This window comes from Pseudorca crassidens, chromosome 17 (genome assembly GCF_039906515.1).
Source record: "Pseudorca crassidens isolate mPseCra1 chromosome 17, mPseCra1.hap1, whole genome shotgun sequence".
NCBI classification, from domain to species: Eukaryota; Metazoa; Chordata; class Mammalia; order Artiodactyla; family Delphinidae; genus Pseudorca; species Pseudorca crassidens.
In genome coordinates, this window is record NC_090312.1 from 41,460,428 (window position 1) to 41,483,751 (window position 23,324).

Here is a 23,324-nt window from a genome sequence, read left to right on the forward strand (position 1 = left end):
ACCTATAAGAGAAAAGAATCTGAAAAAGTATATATAAAACTGAATATATATATATATATAAAACTAAGTCACTTTACTGTACACCTGAAATGAATACAACATTGTAAATCAACTATACTTCAATTTAAAAACATTTTTTAAAGAATTACTTTTCTTCACTTCATTTAGCTATCACCAGTGCTTGTCTCTCAAAACTCAAGTCGTGTCACTTCTTCCCAGAAATCTTCCTTGACTCTCCCATTGTGCTCCCCTAGCAGCCTGTAAATACCACATAAAACCAATATTTCCTGAGCACTTATTAAGAGCTAAGCATTGGGTTAAGCACATAACCTCTATTAATTCATTTAATCCTCATGACAATCTTATGTTGAAAGAACTGTTAGTTAGAATCCTTTTACAGACAAGAGGAAGAGATGACGAAACATTAAGGAACATGCCTCAGGCCAAGCTGGTGGTGAGGTCCAAATTCAAGTGCAGATCTGTCTGACTTCAAAGCCTGTCCTCTTTAGCAATAGATTATTTTACCTTTTCTAATAATTAAGGTATATGTGCTGATATACTTTAATCATGGGAATGCTTTCCTGGCTCTTCCATTAATTTGAAAGTTCCTTGGGGTCAGAGCTAAAATCTTACTGCAGCATATACTAGTCAACTGCCTGGCTTAGATCAAGGGCTCAACACAAAGAGCTGTTGAATAAATAAGAGTGGAGGTCTCTGTTCTGTCGCTTTCTGTGTTCAGTTTACATTAGAGTACGTCTTTTCTCAGTAAAACTGAAACTCAACTTCACCAGGTCAAACCATGCCATATGCTAGTGAGGAAAAGCAGAAGGAACCCGAGGCAGCTGCCATATTGGCAGCTCTGAGTCGAGTGAACAGGAAAAACAATGTGTAAGTGCCCATGGATGCCAAGCTCCAGGGATGAATTAGTTTGTGCAGCTGGGAGTCAGTGGCAGCCAGCCCACCAATTTCACACAGGAAGCAATCATCAATAGAGGAACACAGACAGAGGGCAGGAGAAAGATACCCTGTGAAACTAAAAACTGATTGAGAGAAATCCACGTTGAGTCCAAATAAAGAACAAGATGGTGTAGACAAGATTAAATGTAGTGTCTATTTCAGTAGTGACCTTACAGGACTGACTACAGGATGTGCCTGAGCATTTGCGGTAATCAAATCACCTATAGTTAGGACTTAGTAGTGACTCCCAGAGAAACAGAGATCCAAGATTTGCTTAGAGAATTGTACCAAGGAGAGAAAGGATCTGCACTCATGCAAATAACTATGTGGTAGTTTTCTAGGCAGTTTTGAATCCCAAGCTCACTTACTTAAGAATGAATGGGAGTGTATAAAAGCAAACATGTGGCATAGTTAAACAGATAAGGTGATGAATGAACAGTCCTACTGAAAGTAACAGACTAGGAATTTGAATGAGAAAAAATATGATTGTGGATGAGATCGGTGATGAGGAGAGGAGAGAGTTAGGTACTTTCCAGGAATTTTGAATGTAGCAATTTTAGGGGGTCATGTGTTATATACATAGCTGGAGAAGTCATACAAGTGTAACAAACAGGGAAGAAGAGTTATGTAGTTAGGTAAGATTGAAAAGTGACTGCAGAATGGGTTTCAGATGAGACAAAAGGGAGAGTATAAATGAATGTGTATTTCTGCATAAGGGTAGGCATGAGAAAACTGGGTAGGAAATCAGGGAGGCAGTGTAATGGATAATGAAAAGCAATGAACTGGCAGTCAGTGCTGGGTTCCACCCACCAGTGGGTCGTTATGTGAGAGGACAAATCAATATATCTCTGTGGCTTACTGTTGGACTATGTGGGCTCAAAGCTCATCTAGCTCTGAAAGTTTATGACCATATCGTAGCTTAAAAAATAAATAGACCATCAAAAGGAAAAGAGAAGTCAAAAACCTTAAAAAAGCAAAATGGAGTGTGCCAGATGCACATAATAGAATTCATAGATAGATAAACTGAAGGTGAGGAAATGAAAGCCAAAACACCAGAAATAGGAGTAAATAAAAGGAGTTCAGAGGTGCACTAAGATGTAAGCTCCCTGAGGGCAGGGGCTGTGCCCATCTTGCTTCTCACTCTGTCCCCAATACCTAGAACAATGTTTGGCTCATAGTGGGTGTTGACTTGACTGGAAAGATGGGCAATGCCAGATTGTTATAGAGATCCAAACAGGGCACTGATCTGGAAAGCGTCATGGAGGAGATGGTCAAAAGAAAAAGATGTCCAATAAGCACAAAGTATTCACAAGTCATCAACATCATGTATCTGTATGACTGATACCTTACATGGGGATTGCCATCAACTTACCTTACTGCATAACCCGTGCAGTAAGTGCACCAGGACATGGGCCACATGAAACATTGGCTTGAAGCTAAGTGTGGTGACATGGAATTAATTCAGATATTGAAAGGACTTTAAAGCAGTACAGTACTTGCCAAGTTCGTTTTTTTTTTTTTCTTCATCCAAAAGCACGTGTTTTTCCACAGAAGAACACCAAGGGGCCTTGATCATGAATCCATTTTTGTATTGCAGGACCATTCCTGAGGGAATACCTCAATTATACTAAAAACCTTCCCCAAATAACTCCAATGTCTTCAAGGTTTAGCCCCAATTATTTTTTTTTCCAAGTAAAGCAGGTCCTCTAATTTACAACTCACAGCTTTCCAAAGAGTAGGAACTTTAACAAGGCGTCTACATTTACCTATCTTAAGTTCAAAGACTATATGGACTTACTTAAGCTTCCCTGCCTCATTTCATCACCCACAAATCAAGAGCTTGGATACAGTAATGAGGTAAACCAAACCCGAGGTCCACAGGCATTGTCAGAGGACGCTGGCCAATAAGTTGGGCCAAGTTTTCCAGGGTTCAACATGGCATTCCTTTCATCCAGCAGCCAACACATTTGCATTGAACACCTGGATTGGACACTGTACTAGGTGCTAGAAAGATTCATAAGTCAAAGTGTCTCCCCAGAAGGCTTTATGGTCTAGTGGGAGAGACAGACAGGTCCACATCTAAACAGGAAGGGAAAAGAAAGAGAACTGATATTTGTTAAATATCTGCTGGAGGCCAGGTACTGTGATACAGGCATCATCTTCTCTTCTTTATTTAATCCTACAGTCTCTTTTACAGACAAGAAAACTGAGGTTCAAAGAGGGTATTTACTTAACCCAAAGTCACAAACCTGAGTGTAGCATAATACAATAGGCATCCAGAGCTTTTTCTCCTTGAAAATCCATTCTCTCGTCCCTCTACCATACTCAAATGCAATTTTCAAAAAGTGAAAATAACAGTGGTGATAAATGCTATACTAGTAGTAGTTTGAACAAAGGGCTATGGGAGTGCAAAGGGCACAGTAAAACTGTGACTAGGAGAGGAAGGGGGTCAGGGAATGCATCACCGAGGATGTGACATTTGAGCTGGGCCATGTTAAACAGCTGGAGTTAGTCCTGCTGGATTACTAATGTGTTGATTTTTTGACTACACCTCTTGGGCACTTACCAGAGCCACAAAGTGAAGGAAGCAATAATTCTTCTCTGGTCACCAAAACTGCTGAAATGCAGTCACCTGCTATTTCTACACCCACTGGTTTCACACAGAGAGTTTCTCAAATAGGGTTACAGTTAGAGGATGTTAGCTTAGGGAGTAGCAGGTGTGTGGATGGAGAGGGATGTGGGCCATGTCTGTTGGGAAGGGGAGCGTGATGGTGCTTTTGGGCCCCTCTTGTTTGTATGCTGGGACTAGAGGTACCAAGAATAGATAAATGGAAGCTCCAAAGAGGATCTGCAAAGGCACATGGTACAATTCTCGTCTGAGAGTTGTTTTAAAAAGAAAGATCTCAAGCATGGATTTTTTTTTTAAGAAGCAGAGCTTCTGTTTACTTATTGATGATAAATCAACAGGGTTGCATGGCAGCCAAATGGGTCTTTGAATGTGCTGCTTCATTTTTCCCATTAAGTCTAAGGAGTGTCCCAGAAATGGAAAAAATAAGGCATTAAACTTCAGTGAAGCAAAATTTGGAAAAATGTGTGTGATCCACTGAACAAAAGACACTGGGTTGGACATTAATGGAAAGAAACTTAGAGTAAATTATGGAAAGTTTAGTGACTATGTACTCTGAAAATTAAGGAAAATAATGGAATGCCCACATAAAGCACAGAGAGTCACCAAGTGGGGAGGGAAAGGGAAAAAAATTGAAAAGGTTTTTAAAGCACTATGATGTTTCTCTATAGAAGAAGGTGCCCAAAGGCAATAGCTGAATAACTACAAGCCAAGTGGCTGAAGCAGAGAATGACTGAGCAGTTCCCAGGTAATCTTCCCTCCCAGGTTAACTCCCCTCTTATAAATGATTCCTCCCACTGTGACCAGTGATCTCTCTAAAATTCAGATCTGATTATATCACTCCTCTGTTTAAATGCCTTCAATGACCTAGTCTCAAGAAAAAGTCCAAATTCCATGGTGTGCCATGCAAGAACTACCATAATGCAGGCATTCCTACTATCCAGCTTTGTCTCTCCCCTTTCCCAACTCACACTTTATTCTCTAATTGTGCTGAGCTATCTGAAGATACGCCCAAATCGACCTTTGAAATGTTGAAAATACTATTTCTCCTACCTGGAATGCTATGCTTCACCACTATCTTCTTTTTCAAATATTTGAAAATAATGTTTGAAATAAATGTTTCAAATATTTTGGGTGTTTCAAACATTTTGTTTCATTTTGTATGAACAAATCTTTCAATTCTCACAAGAACTTGGAGGTAGAAGACAATTCTTATTATCATCCCTATTTTATTGTGAGAAAACTGAGATTAAGCCATTTGCCCGTTACTTAAATCCAGCCAATCTTGTTTCCCAGTTCATGATCTTAACATCTTAATAGGCAAAGTATGTGCTGTAGTGGAGTTATGTATAAAGTGCTCTCTCAAATCAAAGACAAGAACTGAGCCCAGAACTGAAATTCAGGAAAACTTTCTTGGAGGAGCCGAGACCTTTCTTGTGCTAACCTCAGGGTCAATACAGTGAATCACTGCCTTAGCTAGTTGAATGAGCAGACCCACTTACCTCAAATTAGGTGAGAAGAAAGAAACCAGGATGGCAGTCAGATGATTCACACAGGTGTGACATACTCTTTGTTAAATATTAATATTTTTATACCATTTGGGAAATAACTATTGCCCCCAATATCCCCAAGTCCCACCCTTGTCATCCTGGCCATCCTAGCTGCAATGCCAGCTTTATAAGATTTAAGCTTCCAAACAGGTGTGAATCAGTTTCTATTTTTGCTATTCTATTCCATTGACCTAATTCTCTACACCAAAAACGCACTGCTGTAATTAACTATAGGTTTGTAATAAATCTTGATATCAGGTAGGCTGAGTCCTCCTACTTTGTTTTTCTTCAGAGGTGTCTCAGCTATTCATGGCCCTTTGTTATTCTGTTTATGTATTTTTTATGTTTATCAATGTACTTTGTTTTAGGTATCTATTGCTATAGAACAAATTATTCCATTAGTGGCTGGAAACAACTCATACTTATCTCACAGTTTTTGTGGGTCAGGAACACTGGAGTGGCTTAGCTGGGTGGGGGCCTCCGGCTCAGGGTCTCTCATGCTCAAGTTGTGGGCAAGAGCTGGATAGTCATCTCAAAACTTGACCTGGGGAGGAGTCACCTTCAATTTCCCTCATGTGGCTGTTGACAAGCCTCAGAAGATCCATGTCCAAGTTCAGCCACTCCGGTCTCTCCACAGGGCTGCCTGGAGATGTAGAAACTGGCTTCCTCCAGAGCAAGCAATCCAGAGAGAGTGAGAGCCAGCACCTGAGGCAGAAGCCACAGAAGTGACATCCCGTCGTGCCTTCCATATTCTATCCGTTAGAAAAGAGTCATTAAGTCCAGTCCACCCCAAGGGGAGGGGATCACACAAGATATGAGGAAGCGGGGATCATTGGCAGCCATCTTAGAGGCTGTCTGCTATAATTTACTTATTTTAAATGTAAATTTTTAAAATAGAAAATACCTTCTCATAGTTAAAAATTTTACATGTACCAGAGGCCATATAGTAAGAAGTGTCCCTCACACTCCGTTTGTCAAGTTCTATGAAAAGTATTACTGAAATTTTGACTGTAATTGCAATGAATCTAGAGATTTGAGAATTGGTATTTTTGTGATATTGAGTCTTTCTCTCTCCATGAAAAGATGAAGTGTCTTTTGTCTAGATCTTGTTAATATCTTTCAGTATACTGTCATATTTTTAATTTATTTAGGTCTTATTAATATCGTTCAATAGATTATCATAATCTTCTCTTTAACGATTCTGCACATCTATTAGATTTATTTCTAGTACTTTATTTTTGTTGCCATTGTAAATAACACCTTTTAAATATATATATTTTCTGACTACTTGTTGCTGATTGTATATATGCAATTGACTCAAATATTGACATATATCCAGCACCTTTGCTAAACTCTCTTATTAATTCAAAAGAAATTGTCAGTGTATCTTCTATGTGGATAATTTTGTCAACTGCAGTGATGACAGTTTTGTCTCCTCCTTTCCAAATTGTATACCTTTTATTTATTTTACTGTGTTGGTTAGGGCTGACAGTGAACTACCGTTTTGTTTCTGATTTTAAAGGGAAGGTTTTGACATGTCATGATTTAAATAAATCTTATGTAGTTCTTTTGTAGGTATCACTTAGCAGATCAAAGATGTTCTTTTTTATTTCTAGTTTACTAAGATATTTTAAAATAGTTAATGGACTGGGAATTTTAATTATTCTTTTATTTTCCATATATTAAGATGATTATATCATTTTCTTCTTTAATCTGTTAATATGGTGATTATTATTGAATTAACTTCATAATTAGGAAACCATCTTAGTAATGATGTATATTTCATTGGATTTTATTTGCCTATGATTTCCTTTAGAATTTTTGTATCTATATTCGTGAATGAGATTGTCTTGTTATTGACCTTTCTCATACCATCATTGTCTGGATTTGATAATGAGGTTTAATAGCCTCATAAATTAAGGTGGGAATATTCTCTCTTTTCTTATTTCCTAGAAAATTTTGTAGAAATACCTGTTATTTAAATATTTGAAAGTATATGAAATAATTTGCTTGTAAAATCATCTGACCCTAGCATTCTCTTTGTGAGAAGATTTTAAACTTACACTGATTAAAATTATTTTATGGTAATGTGACTATTCAGGCTTTATCTTTTCTGTTGATACGTTATATTTTTTCAAGTAATTTGCCCATTTCATCTACTCTTTTAATGGATTGGCATAAGTTGTATATAATATCCCGTTATCTTTTTAAGTTCTTCTGCATCTGAAATTACATCCTCCTTTTTTATTTATTTATAATATAGGTTTTTTGATGCCTATCTCATTTTTTAATCAATCTTACTGGACATTGAGCAATTTTGTCACTTCACAAAAACCCAACTTAGTTGATTCTCCTTGCTTTCTATTTCATTTATTTCTTTCATTTCTACTTTTATCCTGATTATTTCTTTTTCTCCACTTCTTACTTTATTGTTATTTTTAGTTTCTTTTTTACTGAAGTATAATTTACATACAATGTTATGTTAGTTCCAGGTGTACAACATAGTGATTTGACATTTATATACATTATGAGATGATCACCATTGTAAGTTTAGTCACCATCTGTCACCATTTAAAATTATTACAATATTATTGACTATATTCCCTATCCTGCATATCAAATCCCTGTGACTTATTTACTTTATAACTGGAATTTTGTGCCTCTTAATGTCCTTCACCTATTTTGCCCATCTTCCCTTCATCTTCATCTTAGTTTTTTCTCTCTATCTATGAATCTGTTTCTGTTTTGTTTTACGTATTAATTTGTTTTGTTTTTTTAGATACCACATATAAGTGATATATGGTATTTGCCTTTCTCTGCCTGACTCATTTCAATTAGCATAATATCATTTAGGTCTATTCATGTTTTCACAAATGTTTATAATGGCTGACTAATATTTCATTATATTATATACATGTACCATATCTTCTTTATCCATTCACCTATTGATGGACACTTAGGTTGTTTTCATATCTTTGCTATTGTAAATAATGGTTCAATAAACAGCATTGCATATTAGCATTTTCATTTTCTTCAAATAAATTAGCATTTTCAAATTAGCATTTTCATTTTCTTTTTCAAATTAACATTTTCATTTTCTTCAAATAAATACCCACAAGTGGAATTGCTGGATCATATGATAGTTCTATTTTTAATTTTTTGAGGAAACTCCATACTGTTTTCTGTAGTGGCTGCACCAATTTATATTCTCACCAACAGTGAATGAGGGTTCATTTTTCTCCACATCCTCACCAACACTTGTTTTTTGTTTTTTTGATAGCAGCCATTCTCACAGCTGTGAGGTGATATCTCATTGTGATTTTGATATGCATTTTCCTGATGATTAATAATGTTGAGGACCTTTTCATGTACCTGTTGGCCAGCTGTATGTCTTCTTTGGAAAAATGTCTGTTCAGGTCTTTTGACAATTTTTTAAATTGGATTGTTTGGGTTTTTTGATATTAAGTTGTATAAGTTCTTTATATATTCCAGATATTAATCTCTTATCAGATATATGATTTGCAAATATTTTCTCCCATTCATGAGGTTACCTCTTTGTTTTGCTGCTGGTTTCCTTCACTTAAAAAAAAAAATTCAGTTTGATGTAGTCCCATTGCTTATTTTTGCTTTTGTTGCCCTTGCCTAAGGAGATAGACCCCCAAAAATATGCTAAGACCAAAGTCAAAGAGCTGACTGCCTATGTTTTCTTCTAGAAGTTTAGTAGTTTCAGGTTTTCCATTCAAGTCTTTATTCCATTTTGAGTTAATTTTTGTATATGGTGTAAAATAGTGGTCCAGATTCATTCTTTTGCATGTAGCTATCCTATTTTCTCAACATCATTTATTGAAGAGACTATATTTTCCCCATTGTATAGTCTTACCACCTTTGCTGTAGATTAATTTGCCATATGTGAATGGGTTTATTTCTGTCATATTGATCTATGTGTCTGCTTTTATGCCAGTGCCATACTGCTTCGATTACTATAGTTTTGCAGTATAGTTCAAAATCAGGGAGTGTGATAGCTCCAATTTTGCACTTTTTCTCAAGATTGCCTTAGCAATTCAGAGTCTTTTGTGGTTCCATACAAATTTTAGGTCTATTTGTGTTTTTTCACAAATGCAAAAAAAAATGCAATTGGTATCTTGATAGGGATTGCATTGAATCTTTATATTGCTTTTGGTAGTATGGGCATTTTAACAATATTAATTCTTCCAATCCATGAGAACAGTATAAATTTCCATCTATTTTTGTCATCTTTAATTTTTTTCATCAATGCCATAGCTTTCAGAATACAGGTCTTTCACCTCCTTGGTTAAATTTGCTCTGAGGTACTTAAATTTGTGCAATTGTAAGTGGAATTGCTTTCTTAATTTCTATTTTTGATAGTTCATTGTTAGTGTATACAAGTGCAACAGATTTCTGTATGTTAATTTGTATCCTGCAACTTTGCTGCATTCATTTATTAGTTCCAATAGTTTTTGGTGGACTCTTTAGGGTTTCCTGTTTATAGTATCGTGTCATCTGCAAATATTGACAGTTTTACTTCTTTCTTTCCAATTTGGATGTCGTTTCTTTTTCTTGTCTGACTTCTGTGGCTAGGACTTCTATAATAAAAGTGGTGAGAGTGGGCGTCCTTGTCTTGTTTCTGACCTTACAGGAAATGCTTTTAGCTTTTTGTCATTGAGTATGATGTTACTCGTTGATCATTGAATGTGGCCTTTATTTTGTTGCAGTATGTTCCTGCTATACCCACTTTTTTTAAGAGTTTTTATCATGAATTGTGTTGAATTTTGACAAATGCTTTTTCTGTATCTATTGAGATGATCAATGATATTTATCCTTTGTTTTGTTAATATTGTGTATTATGTTGATTCATCTGTGGTTGTTGAACCATCCTTGCATTCCTGGAATAAATCCCACTTGATTATGATGTATGATCCTTTTAATGTACTGTTAAATTCTGTTTGCTAATATTTTGTTGAGGATTTTTGTACCTATGGCCTGTAATTTTCTCTGTGTGTGGTGTCCGTCTGGTTTTGCTATCAGGGTAATTCTGGCCTCATGGAATGATTTTGGAACTGTTCCCTCCTCTTTGATTATTTTTAGAATAGTTTGATAAGGATAGGTATTAACTCTTCTTTAAATGTTTGCTGGAATTCACCTGTGAAGCCATCTGCTCCTGGACTTTTGTTTATTGGGATTTTTTGAGTTACTGACTCAGTTTCATTACTAGTAATTGGTCTATTTAGATTTTCTGTTTCTTCCTGATCTAGTATTGGTAGCTTGTATGTTTCTAGGAATTTATTCATTTCTTCTAGGTTTTCCAATTTGTTGGTGTATAACTGCTCATAGTAGTCTCTTATGATACTTTGTTTTTCTATGGTATCAGCTGTAACTTTTTGTTTTTCATTTCTGATTTTATTTGGGCTCTGACTCTTTCTTCTTGATAAGTCTGGCCAGAGGTTTGTAAATTTTGTTTATCTTCTCAAAGAACAAGCTTTTAGTTCCATTGATCTTTTCTAGATTTTTTAGTCTCTATATTTTATTTCCACTCTGACCTTTTTTATTTCCTTCCTTCTGCTAACTTTGGGCTTTGTTTATTCTTTTTTTCTTCTAGTCCCCTTAGGGGTAAGGTTAGATTGTTTGAGATTTTTCATGCTTCTTGAGGTCGGCCTTTATCGCTATAAACTTCCCTCTTAGAACTGCTTTTGCTGCATCCCATAGATTTTGGAAGGGTACATTTTCTCTTCTTGTTTGTTTCAAAGTTATTTTGATTTCCTCTTGATTTCTTCATTGACCATTAATTGTCTACTAGCATATTGTTTAGACACCACATATTTTTATTTTATCCAGTTTTCTTTTTGTAGTTGATTTCTAGTTTCTACCATTTTAATTGGAAAAGATTCTTGATGTGATTTCAATCTTCTTCAATTTACTGAGACTTGTTTTGTGGCCTAACTTGTGATCTCTTCTGGAGAATGTTCCCTGTGGACTTGAAAAAAATGTGTATTCTGCTGGTTGGGGTTGGAATGTTCTGCGTGTATCTATTAAGTCTATCTAGTCTAATGTGGCACTTAAGGCCAGTGTTTTCTTAGTGATTTTCTGTCTGGATCCATTACCATAAGTGGGGTATTAAAGTCTCCACTATTACTGTCAATTTATCTTTTTTATTTCTGTTAATATTTGCTCTATATATTTAGGTGCTCCTATGTTGGGTGCATAAATGTTTACAACTGTTATATTCTCTTGTTGGAGTGTCATAATTATGTAATGCCCTTTGTCTCTCTGTTGCTATTTTTAATTTAATTTTTGAGTTGTAGTGTTAGCTTATTAATCTTCAATCATTCTTTTCTAATACAAATATTTAAGTACTGCTTTATCTGCATTCCAAAAATTTAATATGTAATATTTTCATTTTCAATCAATTATAAGTATTTCCCAAATTTCATTATGATTTTTATTTGTCCCATGAGTTATTTAAGTTTTAAATTTTCAAATGTATGGTGTGGTTTAGTAATCTTTCTGTAAAGTATTTCTAACTTAATTGCATTGTTATCACAGAACATAGTCTGCATGATAAGAATTCTCTAAAATTTTATGAGTCTAAATTCTGGTTAGTTTTCATAAATGTTCAATGAATGCTTGAAAAGAATGGTTTTCTCTAATTGTTTGGTGTGGGAGTCAATATATCAAGTTTGTTGACAGTGGTGGGCAAATGTCCTTTATTCTAAGTTATTGATTGTTCTGCTTGATTTATCAATTGCTGAGAATTGTTTTAATATTGGTTATAATAATGGTGGATTTTTCTCTTTTTTTATAGTTTTTAGTATTTACCTTATATGGTTTGAAGGTATATAATTATGTGCATGCATGTTTTGAACTGTTATTCCAAGGGAATTCAACCTTTTACCCTTATATAGTGGATATTTTTATTTCTAGTAGTGATTCTTATCTTAAAGTCTTGTTTTGTCTGAAGTTCCCATAACCACACCAATTTACTTTTCATTATTATTTTCTGGTATATCTTCTTCCAGCATTTTACTTTCAATTTTTATATCCTTACATTTTGTGTAATTCTCTTATAAACAACATAGAGTTAGATCTTTTTTTAATCTTTTTTAATCCAGTCAGACAAACTTAACCTTCTAATTGAAAAGTTTAGTTCATTGATATTTACTGAGATTGTTGATGTATTGAATTTCTCTTTACCACTTTATTTTTGCCTTTTTATTTGTCCTGCTTTTTTTGTTTATATTTTTCATTGCCATCTTTTGGATTGCTTAAGGTTTTTGTTATTTTTCTTTTTTTTAACCTTTATTCATTTGGAAGTTTACACTGTATTTCTATTATTTCAGTAGCTGTTTAGAAATTTTAACATGTAAACATCAAAGTCTAAAATGCTTTAATATTAGTTGCTCCAACTTACATGCTATTATCAGGAAATATTTTACTTGTATTCAAAATTGTTTTCATATTCCACAAATTAAACATTATTTTTGTCATTGTTGTTTTAAATATTGTTTTATACAATAAATATTTATCTAGATTTACCCACATGTTCACTCCTTTCTTCACTATCCTTTCTTTCTTCCTTCTCAGACCTTCCCTCTGGGATCATTTTCATTCTTCTTGAAGTGAATTCTTCAGTAGTTACTCTACCATTGGTAATAAACACCATATTTGATGGTAAACAGTTTTTTGTTTTCCTGAGAATGTCTTCATTATACTCACATTCTTAAAAGACAGTTTTGCTGTGCGTTTACATTTATTTTCTCTCAGACTTTGAAAACAGTATAACACTATATGCTATTTTTCATTTTTTTCTTTGTTATTTGTTTCTAATCTGCTTTTTCTCTCTGACTACTCATTAAATTTCTTTTCCTTTGTTATTTTGCAGCTTCACTGCAATGTAACTAGATATATAGATATAGATATTGGTATGCATCTGGTCATTTCTGTAGGGCCATCCTATAATTCAGTCCTCCTCTTGAGTTGTATGGAATTTGCTTTTAAAACTAACCGAGTTTATTTCAATTATGCTTTTCAAGTCTATAATTTCTTCTTCAAATGTGCCTTATCATCACTGAGAGTCTCTAAACTCATACTTTCAGTACTGTTTTATTTTCCTTTAAACTTATAAAATATGCTCTTTCTCTATTCTATATTTGAATATCATAAGTCTTTGTATGTTTGATATTTGTTTATTTGTTTCAACTATTGGGTATTTCTGCTGATTCTCAGCCATGTTTCTTGTTCCCACATCTGTTTTGTAATGTTTAACTGTTGAGTTGTTTATCTGATATATTTTTATCTGAATGAATTCTTAGAGGCATGAAGTTGAGAGTTCTTTCACCCACATAAGATTTATACCTGCTTCTGGAATCCACCTTTAAACCTATTATTTTCTAATAATTTTGTTTTAAGATAAAATAAGCAAATTTCCCATGTAAATTAGGATTTACCTCTAGTTCACTGAAGATGTGGCCCTTTTTGTTAGGTACTGTCTTGGCTTCATATGCAGGTCTTTTATGTGACTCCTTACATTATATGGACACCAATATTTGTTCCCTGCTACCTATGAGGCCATTAAAATATAATCTCTGGATCACCAGAAATCCACAGGTGCCCAGAAAGCAGTCATGGCCTTTTCTCCCAGGATTTATGCTTTTGTTTCATGTTTGAGTGCTGGGGATTTCCTTACTCTGTTGCCAGCTCAACCATGTAATGAATAGTTTTTTCTAAACACTTTATATAGTATCTGGGATTATTCTGTAGTGTAAGGCTTTGCAGAATATCAAGTTTGTAAAACTGCCAGAAATGGAAATCTAATTTATTATTTTTAAGCTTTGCCTAAATTAGAACAGTTCCTTTTTTAGATGACTAAGTTATTTTCTATTAAAAATTCCTTATAATAAAAATATGTTTCTGTAAAACAGAAAATTACAAAAACTTCATAGAAAGAGAATATTGCTGAAAATTTTACCACTTCCCCAAAACATTCATGTATTAGGTTAAACCATTCAAAATAGTCCTTCTATAGGTCAAAATTAACTTTACATGGTTCAAATAAATATTTCCTTCCAGTGTTTTTTTCAATAACTGTGTTATATAGTTAAAGTAATAAGTTATATATAGTCTTATATATTTTTCCCTTTGTAGAAACATTTCCCCATTAAACTTCTCACAATAGCTTGCTTATACAATACTTATATACATGATATTTAGCATAATTGTTTTAATCATTTCCTTATTTTCAGACATTTAAATTGCTTTCACATTTTTATATAGCTAATACTATCGTGAACATCTTTATGCATAGAGCAATTTTCTGAATTTTGTATTTTCTCTTAGAATGGAGAAATGGAAATGAAATTGCTGATTTAGAAGCTTAAAGTTTTTAAGAATCTTATTACCTATCAGCAAATTACACTCCCACTTGCAGATGTAAAATATCAGAATAGAATATTTGGAGTCTCTCTCAGTTTCCTAATTTGGTATTTCAACATCTCATTAGAAAAGTCATGTGATGCTTTATAGCTCTAACCTACATCTCACCTATTGAGATGTGTTCTCATTTTCATATTATCTGTTCTTGGTTTAAATATCACCCAGATACTCACCACATTTTTTGTAATTACTGAAAGAATCTCATCCAACTTCCATTAGGAATTTTTTCAAAAGTACTATAAAAGTCAAATTACTTAAATCTACCTAAATTAACTCTTCAAAGAGATATGCCAATTCTCACCAAAGGCCTAAAATTTAGTTCCAAGCAAGTGTCGAGATTTCATTTCATTTCCATTTGTGGAAACACCATTTTGTTCCTCTCTCCAAAATTCTTCTCTATGTAATACAAAAGGCAATAACTCATACATTTTTTTCTCACTAGACTGTTTCAATAACAATAATAGGAGCTACTTTTTATTGGGTGCCTAATCTATGCCAGGAATCATGTTAGGCACTTTACATGATCTCTAATTCCCATAATAAACTTGCAAAGTATCATCATGCCCTCTTGATATCTGAGAAAAACTGAATCTCAGAGAGGTTAAAGAGCCATGGAAAATAAAGGGTGGGATCAGAGTTGAAGTGGATTTGGCCAAAGTCAAGTCTTCCTCTACAGAAATATAAACAAGCACACACTGGTCAAAGTTATGGCTCAATAAAGCAGGAGAGGGGGTCTCTTTTGTGCAGCACACCAGATGTCTTGGGGCAACAAAAGGAGCCATGGACATAATGGTTCACCTTTATGTCATAGATAGAATTTAAAGGCCACTATAAAGAAACCTAGCTAACCAACCTTGTGAAACATTTGCTGAGAAACAAACAAAAAAGTTGAGAAAATGAATGCATAGTCTGAAGATGGTTTTCCCTATGACTAAGTTTAATCAGCTAATAACACCCAAGAACAGCACGGCTAAGCTAGTTTTTTAATTCAATGCCATATTCAAGTGATGTTGTTTCACAGCTTTAATAGCCCTGTCAACATTCATCAGGGAATCAGTGCAGCCCTCCAGAATCCTGCCATAAAAACACAGTGGATTTTTTAAATTAGAGTTGTGCAACCTTCAGCACACCCCAACTCTATGTTGAATTATGTGTCTCACTCTCACCTTAAGCTCACCAAGATTCAGAGGAATCCAAGGGAAGCAGAGAGGGGTCAACATGGGCCCAGATGAACAAATGTATTTTCATAGGTTTCACAGTAAACTTTTAACGCTTGATACCATGGCTTTTTTTTTTTTTTTTTTACATCTTTATTGGAGTATAATTGCTTTACAATGGTGTGTTAATTTCTGCTTTATAACAAAGTGAATCAGTTATACATATACATATGTTCCCATATCTCTTCCCTCTTGCATCTCCCTCCCTCCGACCCTCCCTATCCCACCCCTCTAGGTGGTCACAAAGCACCGAGCTGATCTCCCTGTGCTATGCGGCTGCTTCCCACTAGCTATCTACTTTATGTTTGGTAGTGTATATATGTCCATGTCACTCTCTCACTTTGCCACAGCTTCCCCTTCCCCTTCCCCATATCCTCAAGTCCATTATCTAGTAGGTCTGTGTCTTTATTTCTGTCTGTCTTACACCTAGGTTCTTCATGACATTTTTCCCCCTAGATTTCATATATATGTGTTAGCATACGGTATTTGTCTTTCTCTTTCTGACGTACTTCACTCTGTATGACAGACTCTAGGTCCATCCACCTCACTACAAATAGCTCAATTTCGTTTCTTTTTATGGCTGAGTAATATTCCATTGTATATATGTGCCACATCTTCTTTACCCATTCATCCAATGATGGACACTTAGGTTGTTTCCATCTCTGTGCTACTGTAAATAGAGCTGCAATGAACATTTTGGTACATGACTCTTTTTGAATTATGGTTTTCTCAGGGTATATGCTCAGTAGTGGGATTGCTGGGTTATACAGTAGTTCTATTTGTAGTTTTTTAAGGAACCTCCATACTGTACTCCATAGTGGCTGTACCAATTCACATTCTCACCAGCAGTGCAAGAGTGTTCCTTTTCCCCACACCCTCTCCAGCATTTATTGTTTCTAGATTTTTTGATGATGGCCATTCTGGCTGGTGTGAGATGATATCTCATTGTAGTTTTGATTTGCATTTCTCTAATGATTAATGATGTTGAGCATTCTTTCATATGTTTGTTGGCAGTCTGTATATCTTCTTTGGAGAAATGTCTATTTAGGTCTTCTGCCCATTTTTGGATTGGGTTGTTTGGTTTTTTGTTATTGAGCTGCATGAGCTGCTTGTAAATTTTGGAGATTAATCCTTTGTCGGTTGCTTCATTTGCAAATATTTTCTCCCATTCTGAGGGTTGTCTTTTGGTCTTCTTTATGGTTTCCTTTGCTGTGCAAAAGCTTTGAAGTTTCATTTGGTCCCATTTGTTTATTTTTGTTTTTATTTCCATTTCTCTAGGAGGTGGGTCAAAAAGGGTCTTGCTGTGATTTATGTCATAGAGTGTTCTGCCTATGTTTTCCTCTAAGAGTTTGATAGTTTCTGGTCTTATATTTAGGTCTTTAATCCATTTAGAGCTTATTTTTGTGTATGGTGTTAGGGAGTGATCTAATCTCATACTTTTACATGTAGCTGTCCAGTTTTCCCAGCACCACTTATTGAAGAGGCTGTCCTTTCTCCACTGTACATTGCTGCCTCCTTTATCAAAGATAAGGTGACCATATGTGTGTGGGTTTATCTCTGGGATTTCTATCATGTTCCATTGATCTATATTTCTGCTTTTGTGCCAGTACCATACTGTCTTGATTACTGTAGCTTTGAGGTATAGTCTGAAGTCAGGGAGCCTGATTCCTCCAGCTCCGTTTTTCATTCTCAAGATTGCTTTGGCTATTCGGGGTCTTTTGTGTTTCCATACAAATTGAGAAATTTTTTGTTCTAGTTCTGTGAAAAATGCCAGTGGTAGATTGATAGGGATTGCATTGAATCTGTAGATTGCTTTGGGTAGTAGAGTCATTTTCACAATGTTGATTCTTCCAATCCAAGAACATGGTATATCTCTCCATCTATTTGTATCATCTTTAAGTTCTTTCACCAGTGTCTTAAAATTTTCTGCATACAGGTCTTTTTTCTCCTTAGGTAGGTTTATTCCTAGATATTTTATTCTTTTTGTTGCAGTGGTAAATGGGAGTGTTTTCTTGATTTCACTTTCAGATTTTTCATCATTAGTGTATAGGAATGCAAGAGATTTCTGTGCATTAATTTTGTATCCTGCTACTTTACCAAATTCATTGATTAGTTCTAGTAGTTTTCTGGTAGCATCTTTAGGATTCTCTATGTCCATAATATAGCAGAGGGAGGAACACTCCCAAACTGATTCTACGAGGCCACCATCACCCCGATACCAAAACCAGACAAGGATGTCACAAAGAAAGATGCCATGGCTTTTAAAAAAATGAATAAATTATGGTAGGAAAATCTAACTCTCACCAACATGGCACTTGTTAGATAATGTATATGCTGGACACAAGTTCTGTGAAACATAGAAAAGTAGATGTAAATTCAAGATTCTGCTATATGTACATATATGCATATAGCACCTGCACAGAGAATGTTATTCAGGCAGGAAATTGGGAGCCTAATTTAATTTGTCAGTTTTATTATTTTTTTAAAAAATGATAATATTTACCAAATGTCTTGCATCCATGTTTTTCTTAAAAATATAATGAGTTTTCTATGATTATCATCCCTGGTTTTTGAATGGATCTGTGTACTCACTGAAAATCTATAGCTGGAGGTATTAGGAAAGAGGAGGGTATTCAACAGTAAAGTATAGACACTTGCTGCTTTTCCTAAAAACCTGATTGCAGAATCGTAGATACTTTGCTATTAAAACCACAATACATTGGGCTTCCCTGGTGGTGCAGTGGTTAAGAATCCGCCTGCCAGTGCAGGGGGCATGGGTTTGAGTCCTTGTCTGGGAAGATCCCACATGCCACGGAGCAACTAAGCCCGTGTGCCACAACTACTGAGCCTGTGCTCTAGAGCCCATAAGCCACAACTACTGAGCCTGCGAGCCACACTACTGAAGCCCATGTGCCTAGAGCCCTGTGCTCTGCAACAAGAGAAGCCACCGCAATGAGAAGCCTGTGCACCACAATGAAGAGCAGCCCCTGCTCACCAAGACTAGAGAAAGCCCATGCACAGCAACAAAGACCCAACGCAGACAAAATTAAATAAATAAAATTTGTAAAAAAAAACCAAACATAAAACCACAATACATTATGTTGATGGTCACTTCTGGGTTTGAAGCTTCCATTGTCCATGAATTAAATGGAAAAAGTTTGTTCTTTTTATTTTTGCAATTCACTACTCAGGAGCTGTATTCAAAAATAAATAGCTCTAGACAACTATAGGAAGAAAACTTCCAGTTTAACTGATATGAAATCCATTTGCTAAATATGGGGGTAAATTAAGTTTTTAAATTATACAATGTAAAAATAAATAGCTCTTACAATGGCAAGAAATAGAAAAATGCATACTCTGAATCTCCACCTATTAGCGATATTTTTGCCATAGCTCTCATTTTCTCTAAGATTAAATAATATGTTAAACATGATTTGGTCTTTTTTTAAATTTATATTTACTATAAATCAATTATCTTGAATTTGATCTCAAATTTTTCTTCAAATAAACATATACAGCATCGAGTAGTATAGATATAAAAAAAAACAACAACTTTCCTCACTTACTCTGCTCAGAGTATGCCAATCATGAAATCAAAATTCTGTTTCATTTTTTAAAATAAACCAAAACTTTTTATAAAATGTTTCTTTCCAAAAATTCATGTACAAATTTTGACCTCACTTTTGTAATTTTCCTTGGCAAAATTTCTGGAATAAATTAATCAAATGCAACCCTCCACAGGAAAACACTTCCAAAAAATAGCTTCCTCCACTGAAATGGAATCTACAGAATGACAAGTGACTTCTCCACTTAACAATGTAAAATTTAATGCTTATTTGCCAAAATATTCGTTTTTATTGATAAAAGGAGACTTTGATTGGCAATTAATTAGATATGTGAAATAATTTATTTCCTGTTATATACCAAATATTCAGGTACAAATATATCTGAATATCTAGAATAGATGCATTGGAAAGAGAAGAGCAAATCTGAGGTCATATTTTTATTCAGGATAGTAATCTAAGAATATCCCTACTTTTTGATAAATTAGGCTTGAGGCCAAAGTGGAATAAAACAGGTAAGGAAATTAAACTTGTTAAATTTTTTGTAATTGTTGTAATGGGAAGTAACATCTCATAAACTTGTCTAGGAAGAAAATTCTGACTTCCTGTAATAAAGTCAATATGTGCAGAGAAATGTCATGAGTGTCAAATTAAGGGTTGATCTGTCTTCCCTGGAAGAAATACCAGGCTACCTTTCTTTGGTCAAGGACTAATTTCATAAATGAGCCTAGCAGGTAGTTACCCAACCTGTATGTTCTGAAAACTCTAGCAATGCTGCCTTTCTCAAAACATCTTTCCAGTGTCTGTTACTGGTACCTGAAATTCCACCATTAGAAGATTATTATCCTCCTTTCATATTTTGTCCCATGCTAAAATATAAATACTACAGAGAATAATAATATATGAAGCTTATCAGTCATTTCTGTTTTCATGGTGATGAGTTGTTAATTGAAGAGATAAAAAAAGATCAAAATAATCATCTGTAATGGGAAAGGAAATGCTGTAAAGGTAGAAGGCCCTGGAAGATTCTGGAAGGCACTGGGAATTATGGGAGGTCACGGGGAGAGAAGGGAAGGCAATTTTTTTAACTTTTTATTTTATATTGGAGTATAGTTGATTAACAATGTTGTGCTGGTTTCAGATGTACAGCAAAGTGATTCAGCTATACATATACATGAATCTATTCTTTTTCAACTTCTTTTCCCATTTAGGTTATTATATAATATTGACCAGATTTCCCCGTACTATACAGTAGGTCCTTGTCGGTTATCAATTTTAAATATAAGGAAGGCAATTAAGCCAATGGAAGCTTCACAGTTTCTATTTAAATGGAGTTATAATCCTCCTGGGGCATAGCTGCATGGGGTGAAATGTTGCTGGTTGGGTCAAACTCTGCTTCTAAGAGATAGGAAGATAACACAAGTAAGGTCTTTTGAAACAGAAAATAAAGTATAAAATAGCTAAGAAAACAAACCATTTTTTGATTTGAAAATATGATCCTCAAAGAGTCAGGATCTACAGACATCTGTAACTGCATTTCTTTTCCTGTGTCTACAACATCATTAGAAGGCAAGAAACCCAACAGCAGCTCTTTCAGAGGAGGGTCCAAGGGAACATAACATAAGTATTTCTCTAAGTGTGTTCCATGGAATACTTAAGTGGATAGATGCTAGAGTGATGAGTGGGAGGGAGTTCTTTAGATAAGTAAGTTTGAGAAAAGCTTTACACCATAGGTCTCTCTTAAAGGGTTAAAACATGTGTATGGCAGAGACTATTGCATGTTCATGAAAATCCATCTCCTTGTTCTCCAGATCACATTTCCCAGCATTCATTTGCAGTTAGGTGTGGCCATGTGCTGGGTTCCAGACAATGGGATGTGCTTTCTCGGTAGAAGTCATGTGTACTACTCTCTGGATTGGCCCATAAAACCTCCCATGCACCATCTTCCTTGCTCTTTGCTCCTTCCAAATGTCTGGAATGGAATAATTCTGGGGTGATCTGAGGACCTCTTCATTCAGGATGATGAAATTGATGGACGGTGAGTGGCTTTATGAATTGCCTTTTGGAGGCAGCCACCTAATCAAGAGCTCTACTGTTGGACCATGTCATGAGCCAGAAATATATCTTATAATGTTAAGCCACTGAGATTTCAGTATTTTTTCCTATTACAATGCTTTAGGTATTTATCCTGACTAATAAAATGCTTTGCATCTTAAACGTTTGAAAGGCATTGCAGATAAAAAATCATATTTACTTTTATTAAACCCAATATTTTCAACTGATTTAATCACAGTGCCTTTATGGTTTTGTTTTGTTTTTACTTTAACAACTATTAGCTAGTAGAACTATTAGTTTTTTTATTGGGGAAAAACTATGTCTTTCTTTAGGGTAGACTCACTAAGCCTTTCTTCACTCCCTCTAGCCTTCTAGAAGTTTATTCTAGCTAGAAGAGAAGGAGAGGACTAAGAAACAAACTATGGCCAGGATTATGGGGATGTACAGCACCAGGGATTTTAATTATAAACTCACCCACAGAGCCATGTTAGATATCCCAACGCAGAATTAACTAGGTGAGTGCAGAGAACAGAGGCATATGGTCTCTGAGGAAGCAGCTCAGAGACAGCCTCTCCCACAACTGGGAGCTGGGCCTGGCCCAGGGGAGCTTTGCCTTCATCCACGAGGACTTTGATGTCAAAGAGACCTTCTTCAATTTCTCCAAGGGGGAAGTGACTGACCCCTTTTGACCCTGTTCTCATCAAGGTGAACATTTTCCACCTGGACAAGTACAAACAACTCAAGTCAAGGTGCCCATCATGTACTGGGCAGGCAAGTTTGCCTCCACAGTTGATAAGAATTTTCATTGCCACATCCTCAAACTGCCTTATTGAGGAAATGCCACCATGCTGGTGGTCCTCATGGAGAAGATGGGTGACCATCTTGCCCTTGAAGACTACCTGACCACAGACCTGGTGGACACACAGCTCAAAAACATGAAAACCAGAAAAATAGAAGTTTTCTTTCCAAAGTTCAAATTAGATCAGAAGTATGAGGTGCATCTACAGGGACTGAGGAATATGTAAAACACAGCATGGAAAGGCAATTAGCACAATCCAGGTGGTGGGGAATAATTTGCAAGAGAAAAATATTCCATTTCTTTGACAAATTAGTTATAAGGGGAAAAAGGAAGTGGGAGTGGTCTATATATTGAAAAAGCCTTAAGAAATATATCTGCCATTTGCAATGTGTTGTCTTTATCTAGATCATGATTCAAACAAACTATAGTGAAATATGACATTTGTGAGAGAATAATTTAACAGTGGATACTATTAAGTATTCTTAATAATACCTGACAATTGTATTGAATTTATGATCATAAAAAGTCTTTAGGGACTTCCCTGGTGGCACAGTGATTAAGATTCCGTGCTCCCAATGCAGGTTCCCGGGTTCGATCCCTGGTCGGGGAACTAGATCCCGCCTGCAGCAGCTAAGAGTTTGCATACCACAACTAAGGAGCCAGTGAGCTGCAACTAGGAGCCCGCCTGCCACAACTAAGAGCCAGTGCAACCAAATATATATATATATATATATATATATATATATATATATATATATATATATATATATATATATATAAATTTAAGAAAAGAGTCTTTATCTTCTAAAAAAAGGATGAGGTACGTGAACTGCTGAAGAAGATGGGAATCAGCAGAATCTTCTCACCCTGGGCTGACCTGAGTGAACTCTCAGTTACTGCGAGAAATATTAAAATAACCAAGGTTTTACAAAGAGCAATGATTGAGGTTAGTAAGGAACTGAAGCAGTGGCGGGAAACCTGTCAGAAATCACTGCTTATTCCATGCCTCCCATCATCAAAGTGGACCGACCATTTCATTTCATGATCTGTGGAGAAACCTCTAGAATGCTGTTATTTCTGGGCAGGGTGGTGAATCCAACTCTCCTGTGA

The 23,324-nt window shown here is 35.3% G+C and overlaps 1 pseudogene; it reads left to right on the plus strand.

Moving 5' to 3' along the window:
- The first annotated feature begins 799 nt into the window (after window positions 1-799).
- On the plus strand, window positions 800-23,324 carry LOC137210067 (protein Z-dependent protease inhibitor-like; annotated as a pseudogene).